The sequence below is a fragment of the Macrotis lagotis genome, chromosome 1 (assembly GCF_037893015.1).
Source record: "Macrotis lagotis isolate mMagLag1 chromosome 1, bilby.v1.9.chrom.fasta, whole genome shotgun sequence".
NCBI lineage: Eukaryota > Metazoa > Chordata > Mammalia > Peramelemorphia > Peramelidae > Macrotis > Macrotis lagotis.
Genome location: NC_133658.1, coordinates 208,150,823 through 208,165,036, shown reverse-complemented (window position 1 = coordinate 208,165,036; position 14,214 = coordinate 208,150,823). Strand labels below are relative to the sequence as shown.

Genomic DNA, 14,214 nt, shown 5'->3' with positions numbered 1-14,214 from the left:
TCTATATCTATATTGTTTTCTTTCAAGTGTAAACTTTGTAAGGCTAAAGGTCTTGATTTTTTATTTATTCCTTTACTCAATAATCATTTACTAAGTACCCACTATGTGCAAAATACTCTTCTAGGGAAAAGAGAAACTACAAAATTAATTAAGCTTTGACTTATATCCTATGCTCCTGTCATTTACAATCCAGAAGGGAATGTAGGAATTTGACACATGTACAAATATATAATAACTATAAGAATGGCATCTATATAAGCCATATCCCTATAATCTTAATCAATGCTAGAATGTTCTCAGTAGTCTAAGGTCTGTACTATACTGAACCCCTGTGCTTTGTTTTTAGAACGCATTAAATATATTCATGTTACAGAGATAATTTTGTTTACTTTACCTTAAGATTGAATTGGATTCCTAGTGATTATAGTTGAATTTGGTTGTCTCTATGCAGTATCACTTGTCAGATGTATACATGTGTATAATATTTTACTATGTAAATTATGTGTTTATATTTTATATATGATGTGTAAGATATATGACATGATAAATAAGATGTGCATATGATGCATGATGTATTGTATTACATATTCATATGTATGTCATATCTTTTAGATGCCTATGTATATATATACATATTCATCTGACAACCTACCCATACAAATGTTATTCTGTTTGAAATATATCTTATCAGACATTTAAATGATGTATATGTGTATATATAAAAGATGCCTAGGTATACATTTGTACATATATATATCTGACAAGCTATTCTGCAAAGAATTTGTATGTTTACTAGTCATATGAATATATATACACTTAAGTATACACATACATATACCAAATATATTAAATAGTATCACTTACATTGTACAAAATGTTTCAAGATAATATGGCAGATGAATATTCCGAGATGCTTCCATTCTTAACTGTCACTTTTCTATCAAATATGTGTGCTTAAAATCCAGTTGTTTCCTCATCAAAATCTAATCAATTCAATGTGAGATGGATTTATTAAACACCTCCCTTATATAATGCTAGGTAGGCAGAGTGCAAAGACTAAAATTAAATAGCCCTTGCCTTATGGGGACAGAGAATATTAACGCAGAAAAGTAAAAATAAACTAATTTCAAGAGGTAGAGGGTGTACTAAGAACTCAATAAAGGTCTCATGTCAGAAACAGCACTTGGCCTAAAACTTGAAGAAAGCTACAGAAGATGGATAAGGGGCAGAGGTGAGAGTGGAATTTCTTCACCTAGGCATGAGGAACTGTACCATGAGTGATGGAATATCACACATATGAATGTGTGCTTACATGTATATTATTTAATCCTCATAACAAGCAGACCACATATTTTCATTTGGTTTTCACTATAACTCTTGGAAGAGATTATGCCTGGACTAAGATTATAGCAAAACTGAGATTAGAACTACACTATTTAAAGCCTAGCCTAAGGTCGTTTCTCTATATCATCTTGAAGAAATATGTCATAGTCCTAAACTTAGAGCTGGAAGGAATCTTAAAATCCATTAAGTCCAACTCATTTATTTAACAAATAAGAAAACTGAGTCCCAGAGAAGTTAAGCAATTTGTCAATTTTCACACAGGCAATAAATATGAGAGTCAAGATTTGATCTGGACTCTAAATCTGGTGCTCTACCATGCAAGTAAGTGCAGGTAGCTAACAAGTTTAATGTAGAGCAATCAAAAAGAACAACATAAGTTTTCTCTAACAATCTACTAGCATTTGGCTGCTGTATTAAATATTATATTAAGTGATATAGATATAAAGGAAATTAACAGAATGAATAATCTCTATTCATAAGAAGTTCATATTCTAGCCATGAATGGGAAAGGAAAGGAGGAGAGTACATGGAGAAAGGACAATTTGACTTAATTCTACAACCTCAACTAACCCTGTCAGGACAGTATTTGCAAAACACATTCCTAAAACAGAAGAGGCAGTCAGTAATCAACTCGTCTGGCCTTTCAATCTGTGGTTGACAAGACATATCTGAGCTTGTCAGGAAGGCTGGCAAGAGCTCCAGCCACCTGGTTGGAAATCAAATTACCAGAGGACTCACCATCAAGACACACACACAGCACTAGGCTGCCTTAAAGAGATTTTATTGCAAAAAGTAATATCCAGCATAAAGTAGATAACATAAAATAACATAGGCCAACATGAGGACAGGATCTCCCATGGAGAAACTAGCCCTGGATGCTGTGCCTACAGTGGTACTTCATACTTTCTAAATGTGCTTTTCACCCCAGAGAAGGCCCTTTCCTGAGCACAACTGAGCTAAATAAATATAGAAGCCAATCACCCCCACACACTGACTATGCTACAAATAGGCTGACCAACTTAAAATCATCCATCCATTGACACAATCAGATGGAAAATGACAGATATTTTTCTTTCTTTGATAGAATGACCATTAAGAAACTTGACAGAAAAAATAGCCATAGGAAAAGTCTCCAGCAACCCCACTAATGCTTACACTATATTTCAAACACACCAATCAAGGCCAGGCAATCTGCAGCCCACAATTCCATAGAGAGACTTTACGGGAACTGCTTAACTCAGCAGAGCCTGAAAGACATGAAAACCCATCACAGGGTGAGAATGGGGAGTCAATGCCTATTTGTTCTAAATTACATGAGATACAGGCTGAAGCCTCAGGCTGGGCCTCCCTGACCAGTGTGAGGCAGAGCCAGGAAGTGATCCGAGGATGCTGGCATAACTGAATCTCAAAATAAAGTCATAAAGGCAGAATAGGGGGGGTAGGGGGAAAGGGGAGGCTAATTGGATTTCGTGTCAGAAGGCCTAGAATCAAATGCTGTCCCTATTTTTGCACTTTGATACATCTCTGATCATCTCTATGCAGGTACTCCCTTCAACAATGCTGATCACAACCCATCCTGAATCTTATCTACATCCTCCCCACAATCCTGCAGAGGGTATCAAACCAACAATGTGCTGAAGGCCTTCCTCTTGACATTCCATGGATGCCAATGGTATCTCAGTACTTATCACAGTTCCTGGAACAGAGTAGGCATTATGACATAATGTCACTTGCCTAAACCAATCAAGATCTGAACCTGAAGTGAGGACTCTTGCAAAGGAAAAAGCTCATACACTTAGTGTCAATTAATATAAATAATAATTACTCTGAATAAACTGTATTATTTGAATTCTCACTGTATAGTTCCATTTAATGAAAACAATCACCATGTTACAAAATTTTAACTTCAAATAAAACTGATTCAAATAAAACACATGCAACCATTGTATAAGATTCATTATTCATTATTCACACTAATGGTAACCTAACTGTACAGGAGAAAGCCCTGAATAAAGGCCACACTCAGGTGTTATACATGCCAAATTTAGGTAAGAAAGGTTACCTTATATTCAAAGCAATACAGTAGTAGGAGCATATATTTCAAGTTAGAAGGAGCCTTACAGGTCATCCAGCTAGTCCAAAGACCCTTATTTTAGAGATGAGGTACTAAAGTTCATGGAAATTAAATGAATTGTCAGGTCATATGAATACAGTAGCTGGAGAATATATTTCAAGTTAGAAGGAGCCTTAGAAGTCAACTAGCTAGTCCAAACCCCTTACTTTAGAGATGAGGTACTAAAATCCATGGAAATTAAATTACTTGCCAGGTCATATGAGTAATAAGGAATCAAATCCAGTCTTTTGACTCCTAATCATGTACTCTTCCTATTGCTTCCCCCAGTACAGTATATTTAAAGTTATTTAACCAAAATACATGTTCTAGGTGGCTGGCTTGTGTAATGTATGTATAATTCAAGATTCTCATGTGAATTTGACTCCCAATTAACTTAAAAAACAGCCTCTCTCCTAGAGATGGATCAACAGGTCAGTTGAGATGAGAAGCCCATGTGACCAATCTGGGATTATGAGCAATTCAAGGGGGTTTTTCAGAGTTTACTTTGGAGTGTTCAAAACTGGCAGTTTCATGTTGAAAACTGGCCTCACTTAAGATTAAAACAGTGAGTGATATAATTGTTCACCACTAAACATACTCTCATATGAAATTCAATTCACTTCAACCAACATTTATTGCACCCCTACTATGGACCAGATACAGTGCTAGTAGATGAAGATATTACAAACAACACAAATCTATATCCTCAAGGATTTGACAATCAATGTGATGAGCATGACTTTTTTCAGAAATAGGTTTGAGACATTACCAACAGAAGTACAGTAAGGTCAAATAAAAGAACCAAGCTGAGTACTCTAAGAAAAATCAAGAAGAAAAATAACACATTCACCTGAGATGCTGAAGAAATGCATCATGGAAGAGGTGATCCATGAAGATTAGTTATTCAATAGGCCAAGATAAGAGGAGAGTGTACTACAAGCATGGGGAACATATGACCTTCATGAATTCAAAGCACTGAATGGAAGATATTGGAGAACAGCTAGCCATCAAGTTAGCTGGAACACAATGAGTAAAGGGATGAAATACGGTTTGAAGAACAGGTTAGAACTATATTATAGGAGGCCTTAAATGCCAAGCAAAACAATCTGTATTTTATTCCAGATTTCTTAGCAGAGAATTGGCATTATCTTAGCAGAAAGTTGTGCTTTCAGAAAAAAATTATATTAGTAGTTCTATAAAGAATGAAAGGAGAAGAGGAAAACTAGAAGAAGGGAGGGAAAAGGGATAAAGGCTACATCTTTGATTTCATTTGTACATAGAACTATAAAGGAAATGCCTTCTACTACTAATGTTTGGCATCTTCTCTGAAACATGAAAAATTAATTCAGGGTCACATAACCAGTTTGTGTAGGAAGTAGGACATGAATGTCTTCCATAGTTTGCTCCTGTCCACTACACCACACTGCCTCCTGGCCAGAGGAAGAAACTAGTCAAAAAATTATTATAAGGCAGACCTAAGAACTCTAATCAACACAATGGAACTAATCACACTTTGAAAGGACTCATGATAAAACACACATGATAGAGAGGTAGAATCATATTGAAGCATACTTTTTGGAGGGAACTTGGCTAACACTAGAATTCATTTTGCAAAACTATACATTTGCAAGATTCCATACTGTAACATATTTGTAAACATATTTTTCTTGCTTTCTCAATGGGTGTGGGGAGAAAGTAGATGGGAAAAATATCAGGATTGAAAACTAAAACTGAATTTTTTGATTTTTGCAAGTTTAAAAAGTAAAAAAATTACAATAATCCAGGTTAAAAGAAATGAAAGAATACCTTTCATTATATAATGAATTATATAATTATATAATGAAATTATGTAATGAAAGAATACCTTTCAGATACTTTCAATTATATTATCTTTGACAGGACTATAACTAGACATTTTTTAACCTGGAACAAACGGGGGATACTAACTGAGTAGGGAAGAAAAATAAAAGAGGATAAAATCACCTAGGGAACAGTCTTCAGCAGTAGAAAATATTCCCCAAGAAAATGCTTTCACTGCCTCTAAATTTTGGTCCCTGGAAGAAAGTAACTATTGTCCTACCTGGTTATTCCTCTATTCAATAGGTACTAAAGCTATTAAATTAACAAACCTTGAGGGTTTTTCCTTACATCTGTGTGGTGAGCATGACTTTTTCAGAAATAAGTTAACCAGTTAATATTCCAAAATAAAAATAAATCAGGGAGTTTTCTAAGTTCATTTCCTTCTGCTTTGATAGATGAGATAAGGAAAATTGAAGTTTGCTCTCTACTGAAAAACCTATCATAGAAAGAGAGGACAAACTGGGCAGAAAATGTATTCTAAATTAAAGCATACTCTCTAGAAATCTATCTGCTTGACTACAGTGAAATTTCTTTACAGATGCCTCATCTGTGATTCTGTCCTCACCCCATAAATCAAACTGCTTCATTACATTGCTTTTAAAGGACAGTTACCTTCAAGTAGAGCTCTCGGGAGAGAGATGAGGAAACAGGATCATGGCTTATATGACTGTTAGTGCATAGCAATGGAGAAGCATCTCTAAGCTCAACTGGCTAAGCTTTTCTGCCTCAAGGTAAAATCATTAGGCATACATCATGCATGACTCTACAAGAGGATCATTGACCATTATAAGTTCTCATTTGACCTAGTCTATAAGTTAAGCCTTAAAGTGACCAAATTATCAAAGGGAAGAAAAGGCAGTTGCCTTTCTCACAAACAATGGAATTGAAATTCTTTCCTATATGCCTCATATTCCTTTCATTTCATAAAAATTGTCATAAATCCCATCTAATGAAACCATTTAGCAGAGACTACAATCAGTTCAACTTTAATCAGTATGAGCGTTGTCAACTAGTGTAGACTCTGAATTTTACATAAAGCTAGGGAAGTCAACTTAAGAAGGTAACATTTTAAGGTAGAAGGAATATGAGACAGAGAAAAAGGAATCCTGGGTTCTTGCCCTAACTGTTATGAACCAGTTATATAACCTTAAACAAACTACATCACCTTTCTAGCCTTCAAATTCCTTATCCATAAAACAATATGGATGTTTTGGGGGGGCTAGAATATCCCTAAGAATTCTACCAGATCTGAAATTACATTTTTGGCTACAGAGGTGGTATTTCCATCATTCTTTGAACTACCTACAATTGTGATTCTTATGAGATTGTGGTGTTTCATGGTTCCTAGACATATAGCCATGCTAACGAAATAAAGAATGGACTTATTTAGTTAGCAGTTTGTCTTCATTACTTTCACCTATGCATACTAGCTGCAGCATAATACTGCCAATGATATATGTAAGAAGTGATATAAAACAATCTTGGGCCAGCAAACAGAAGACAACATAATTCCTATTTCTAAGAGAGACTTAAACTGCAGGTACATAACATTATAGACATCATCAAAATAATTCTATAAGTCATTTTTATTAACTATATTTTTAAGGTAAATTCTTTGGTGGTGTTTGGAGGAGAATACCTGGAAACAATTATGGTATAAAGAACAAAAAAAGCCTTCAGTAAGTAAGAGACATGACAACAGGACTGAAGAAAGATAAACATTGTCTCAGTTTCCAAAAAAAAAATTAAGGAAGTCTGCAAACTATAAACCAGTAGGTTTGCTATCAATTTCTTGGGAAGACCTTTGATCAAATTATCAGAGACACAAGTAATGAACATGTTGAAAATGAAGAGATTTAGAAAAATCTGTATTGCTTCATCCAAACAAATCATTATTACCTTATTTCCTTTTTTGACTAATTACTTGATTAGTACATAAAGAAACTAATAGTTTACCTAGATTGTTATGCTAAATTTAAAAAGAACTTCATACTCTTATTGTGGACAAGATGGAGAAATGTGGGCTACTAAGGATATGATTAGATGAATTCAAAACTAGTAGAATGCTAACCTCAAAGAGCAATTAATAATGGTTCAATATCAAGGAAGACGGTGGAGTGTCCCAGGGAACTAGACTTGACGTGATACTATATATAACTTCTTATTAATGACTAGATGAAGGCATGCTTTCAGATTTACAGATGACATAAAGCTTGGAGGTATAGTTAACTTATTGAATGACAAAGTTAGGATCCAAAAAAATAATTAAACTAGAGGCTCTGTAGCCAAAGCAATAATTCTAGGACCTTTATTTTTAAAACTGACCTACCATTGCCCTGAACAAAAATTCCAGGGGTTCCCAGTGTCTCAAGAATGAATATGAATGTTCAAAGGGACATCAGAGATGACTGAGTCTCTAATCACTATGTGAACTATCCAATATTCATGAATTGCTTGCATTTTAGCAATTTTCACTTGAATTGGATCACAAAGTTGGTCTCTTGTGCTATTCTGAATTGTCCAAGTCAGTTATTTGGATTCCTGCAGAAATTCCAAAAGAAAGGTTCTCACCTGATTCCTAGAGTTCTGTCCAAATGTTACTTTAAACAAATATAAAGATGTAAAATTTGTAAAGCCATCAGGGGAAGGTGACATTCAAAAGGGAAGTTTTTGAGATTTAAAAAATCTCAAATATATTTTAGGGGAAAATGAAATGCTAATTATTATGATTAAATTTGGATTAAAAGAAATGAGAAGACTCAGCTTCCTTGCAGGGGTGGAGAATTATAGATATAGTATACCGGATATAATGCCATATTTTATTGATATATAGGTTATTTTTTCTGATCTTTTTTTCTTTCTTTTCTATTCTTTGTTACAAAAGATAGCTTGATTTAGGGATCAAGCAATCCAGGGGAGGATAGAATTGTTTGGAATTGAATATGATAAACAAACAAAAAGGAATAAATAAAAAAGTCTTAATTTAATAAAATATCATTTAACACCAACATTCTACAAATAAGAATATTGAGAATCATTGAAAACTATTTGAATGAGCTAGAGAGTAAGTTGAGAAATGAATAGTGGATAAAGTAGCGTATTACCAATGTTGTCTTTTAAAAGTGGTCTAAAAGCATACACTATTGCAATGGCTTCCTAAGTGCTCTCTTCTGCCTTAGGCCTCTCCCTTCTCCAATCCATCCTCCTCTTAGCTGCCATACTGTTGTCATTAGGACTTGGAATTAGCAAGACCTGAGTCCTTTAATAAAACGTATTCTCAGAAACTTACCAAAAATGAGACCCTGGACAAATCATTTAATCTGTGTGCTTCAGTTTCCTCAATAGTAAAATGAGAATCATAATAAAAGAACTTATAATAATCTAGCATTGTGAGTCTCTCAAATGAGCTATTTGGAAAGTACTTAGCACAGTGTCTGATAATGTTAAGAGTTTAAGAAATGTTTATTTTCTTTTTTCCCCCTTATTAATTTCTCTGGTTTCTTGTAAAATAGCTCAGATCTCTCTTACTTTGTAACAACTTTTTCCCACACTTTTCCCTTTACTGATAATGCCTTCCCTCTGAATTTACCTTCCATTAACTTTGAATAAATCTTCTATAGACATAGCCGTTTGAAAGTTGCCTCCTCCCTTCAATTATAAGCTCCTTGGGGACAAAAACTTTATTTGTCTATCCTCAAAGCAGAATGTCTGTTACATGGCAAGCATTTAAATGTTATCTGTGTCTACTGTGATGGTGGCTTTAGGTTTTGTTGTTATTGTTGTTGTGCTGCTGTTGCTCTTGTGGTTGAAATGTAGAGGAAACTAGGAGGTGCAGTGGATAAAAGGGCTGGAGTCTGAAAGAGTTGAGTTCAAATCCTGCCTCAGATATTTACTAGCTGTGTGAAATTGGGCAAGTTCTTTAATCAACTTCAATCTCACTGAACTTTAAAGCTGAAGATGATAATAATTGCACCTCTGCTCCCCCCAAGGTTGTTGTGAGATAAATAATATTTGTAAAGCGCCTCTAAACTTTTATTATTATTGTTATTATTATTATGCCTAGAAAATGGTGAGTCAAACATGTAGTGAAAACAAAGAATAACAAGAGTGTGATGCAGTAAGAAAAATGCTGGCTTGGAGTTAAGAGATTTTCCATTCATTACTTGGGAGTTAGTGAATTAGTTACTTAATCTCCCTGGCCTTCAGACTTCTTGTCAGTAAAACTAGAAGCTTGGTCCAGGAGACCTTTTAAGTCCTTCCAGCTCTAAATCCATGATGCTATGATACCTTTTGGCTCCAATGTGACAGTCTTCCAAAATGTCAGAAAAAAAACAGAGGAAGTCATCCCATATGGATCCTCTTTGAAGGTTCTATATGAGACTATGGAATAGAATATTGTCCAAGGTGAGATACAGATGAATCATAATCTGCACCAATGGCATAGGACCCCAAATCAATAAGTTTATAGACCCATATGGGCATTTCTGTGTCATTTTTAGTACTCTTCAGGGATCTAAAATTATCATGTTGGTTTAGGAATAAAAAAATTGCATTATAAAATGATTATAATGTAAAGGTATAAAAATCAGAAATGTTTGAGGAATTGTTTTGCCCACTCTATCCCTTCCCTCTCTAAAACTGAAGAGTAGAGAATGAAAATAATGTCTTTGGGATAAAATGTAATTTTTTTTCAGTTTTTTTCCCCCATTTTCTCTATCTTTGTGAATGCTGACCCTAGCACTATTAATTATTAGTAATATGATCTTGTGAAAGTCACTTCCTCTAGGGAGTTGGAATTAATGATCTCTGAGGCTAAGCATATAGTTTTTATAATGACTTTAGACATGAACTAATGAAGTCAGTCCTATGTTACCACAAAATATGTTTTTCTTATACACAATGAACACTAACACCAATCCAAGATTAGAATGACTTATCCAAACAAAATGTCTTTAACACTTATTTTACCATGTTGAATTTTATCGCTGTATATTACATTTAAAGAGAAATAATGAAAGAAGAAAACAGGGCAGAGATTTGAAGTTCAGTATTGTTTATTCAGGAAAAACATGTTCAGTTTAAATGTAAATTCATTCTATCCTCATTATACAAAAATAATCCAAGACTCAGAAAGTAAACATCTGGGGTGGAGCCAAGATGGTGGCGTGAAGGCAGGAATTCCCAGAAATTCGTCCCCCAAAAAACTCCAAAAGCCATCAAATTATGACTCTAGCCAAAATGTAGAGGCACAGAACCCACAGAAAGACTGAGTGATAAAATTTCCCAGTCCAAGACAACTTAGAAGTTCCATGGGAAAGGTCTGTTTCACCTTGATTGGTGGTTGGAAAAAGCCACTGAAGCTCAGGGCAGTTCAGTCAGGCAGGGTGCCAAGATACCTGGGGGTGCCTGGGTCCTTGGCAGAAGGGACAGTTTCCAGACCTTCTGGCCTCAGGATCACCAAGAACAGCTTGAAGGGGTGTTGAGAGAACTCTATTGCACCTGAGTGAGTGTGGAGCAAACGCTGGTCTCAGAGCAGCCCTGTGGTGAGAACCTGTAGCAGGAATCAGGGAAACCAGCCTGTACCTCCAGAGTGCATCCCACAGATGCTAAGGGGGTCAGGAGAGACTGCAGAGTTCTCTCTGCTCTCCCTGGAGCAGGACTCAGCCATTTTCCCACACTCAGATCCAGGTTGCCGTTTTGGCTCAGAGCCTCTCAAAAGACCTTGGAGGAATTAAGGTCCCTGTGGGTTGTCCCAAAAAACCCCAAAGCCTTGGAAGTGCAGTAAATCATTCATAGGCTGAGAAAATGAGTAAACAAAAGAAAGAGAAAAATCTGGCCATAGAAATTACTTTGGTCCCATGGAAAATTCAGAAAATGACAAAATCAACCCAAAACCTCCAAAAGAAACAGAAAATGGGCTCAGTCTATAGATGAGCTCAAAAAAGACTTTGAAAAGCAATTAAGGAGGTGGAGGAAAAATTGGGCAGAGAAATGAAAGCAATGCAGATAAATTATGAAAACCAAATCAGCAGCTTGGTGAAAGAAATACAAAAAAAAAAAAAATACCGAAGAAAATAATATGTTAAAAACCAGTTTAGGTCAAAGGAAAAAGCAGCACAAAAGGCAAATGAGAAGAATGCCTTAAAAAGTAGAATCAGCCAGCTGGAAAAGGAGATAAAAAGGCTCTCTAAAGAAAATAACTCCTTCAAATGCAGAATGGAACTAAAGGAAGCTGATGACTTTGCCAGAAATCAGGAAGAAATAAAGCTATTCCAAAAAAATTAGAAGAAAATGTGAAATATCTCATTGGAAAAACAATCAACCCTGAGAACAGATCCAGATAATTTAAAAATTATTGGGCTACCTGAAAGTCATGACCAGGAAAAGAGCCTAGATTTCATTTTTCAAGAAATAATACAACAAAATTGCCCTGAGATCCTAAAAGCAGAGGGTAAAATAGAAATGAAGGAATTCACCAGTCACCTCCTGAAAGAGGTCCCACCAAAAGAAAAACTTCCATAAATATTATAGCCAAGTTCCAAAACTCCCAAGTCAAAGAGAAAATACTAAAAGCTTCCAGAAATAAACAATTCAACTACTGTGGCTCTCTAGTCAGGATTACATAGGATCTGGCAGCATCTACATTAAGGGCTCATAGGGATTGGAATATGATATTCCAGAAGGCAAATGATCTTAGTTTACCACCGAGAATCAACTACCCAGAAAAATTGAACATCCTCTTTCAGGGGAAAAGATGCACTTTCAGTGAAACAGGAGACTTTCAAAATTTCCTATTGAATCAACCAGAACTGAACAGAAAGTTTGATCTCCAAGTACAAGACTCTAGTGAACCAGAGAGGGCAGATAAGAAGGGTGAATTATAAGGAACTTAATGATGTTGAACTGTTTGTATTCCTGCATGGTAAGAAGATATTGATAGCTTATATGAACTTTCTCATTTATAAGAACAGTTAGAAGGGGCATATATAGACAAGGTACAGGAAGGAACTGAATATAATGGTATAATATAGTAAAAAGACAGAGTCAATGGGAGATTAAGTACTTGGAGGAAGAGAAAGGAGAGGAAGAAGGGGCTAAGATATTTCACATAAGACTCAAGAAAAAGCTTTTTCAATGGAGTGGAACAGGGGAAGGTGAGGGGGGATTAGTGAGCTTTCATGCTCATTAGAAATGGCTCAGAGAGGAAATAACATACACACTTAATAGGGTATAGAAATCTATCTTACCCTAGAGAAAAATGAGAAGAAAGGTTTAGAATAAGGGGAAATGGGGGGAAGGAAGGGGGGAGTAGGTGATAGAAGAGAAGAAAGATCTTGGGAGAGGGTACTAAGATACAACACACTTTTGAACAAGGACAGGGTGAAAGGAGAGAGAGAGAATAGAATAAATGAAAGTGGGAAGGAACAGAGTGGAAGGAAATACAATTGGCAATAGCAACTGTAGGGAAAATATTGAAGCAACTTCTTTGGTGGACTAATGATAAAGAAGGCAACTCATATCAGAGACAGAGTCATTGGAGTCTGAACACAGACTGAAGTATTTTTTTTCTCTCTCACTATTCTTGAGGTTTCTTATCTTTTTTGTGGGGGAGGGAGGTTTATATTTACTCTCACAACAAGATTATTGTAATAATATAAAATGAATAAACCAAAAAAATAAATATATAAAATAATCCAAAAATTGTTGCAAATCACAGACTCTCAGAGTTGGAATGAGACCTCAAAGGACATCTAGTCCAAACACATGCCTGACCAATAGATGTATACTAAATATTTACTCCACAAATATTCTGAAGAAAAAGAAAAATAGCAACTTTATTAGATGGTTCAGAAACTTTCAGAATACTTCTTAAACAGCAGGGGAGGGGGAGGTATCAAGACTCCAAAAAATAATTACACTGAGATTCCAAGGAAGTTAATTAGCAAAATGTTAGAATTTCCAAAGTTGACTAGATGAATGGAATCACTATCTCTTCTAACTCCTGAACTTCCAGCTTACAAGTTCTTCCTCTCAGATTTAAGAGGCTAAAATATAAAGGGAGGCATTATGGTAAAAAGGGGATGGGGCCAGCCTTGAGATCAGAAAAGCTAGAGTTCCAGTCCTACACTTCAAATACATTCTAGTCATTTAACCAGAAGCAAAAATTGATCTCTAAGATGGGAATGTAGAACTATATGGATCAAGATAATTGTCCGAATTACCTACTGATTAAATCATAGTTCTAACCCCACCTCCAAAAGATATAAAAAATGAACATTAATTAGTAATGGTAATACTTGTAAAATATACTACAGGCCTTCCATTGTCATGGAAACAACTGGACTAGACTAAAACAGATGAAAATAGTTATAGGATCATAGGCTTCAGAGTACATCTAGTCTAACCTCTTCATTTTACAAATGAGGACCCAGGACACAGAGATTAAATAACATCCAATGTCACACAAGCAGAAAAGTCATGATTTGATGTAAGATACTGAGATTCCAAATACGCTTTCTATTGCATCATTCTACATCCCTAAAAAGAGAACCATGAACTCTAGTTAACTTCATGTTTTGATTTCTAAATAAACTATAATAAGAAATAAGTCAAGAGAGTATCTGATTTCATTTTAGCCTAAAAACTATCTCTGGACTCTAAATCCTAATGTTCATGGACATTTAGCAAGTCATTAAAGATTAAATACAACACATTCTATCCTTTCCTACCATTGCATAAGAAACTTCCCTCAACTTATGCACGTGAACTGGATTTGAGTAAAGGGGTTCTGTGCTAAGTCACCAGCATCACTTTCTCCTCCAGAGTCATCTGGATCCAGTGACCAGATATGAATCAGGATGCCTGGAAATGGCCCTGGATGCGAAGCAAGCAGGATT

The 14,214-nt window shown here is 35.4% G+C and overlaps 1 protein-coding gene across 13 annotated transcripts in view; it reads right to left on the bottom strand.

The window, feature by feature from the left end:
• DCDC2C (doublecortin domain containing 2C) overlaps positions 1-14,214 on the bottom strand; it is a 229,963-nt gene that overhangs the window by 164,628 nt on the left and 51,121 nt on the right. The window lies entirely within an intron of this gene.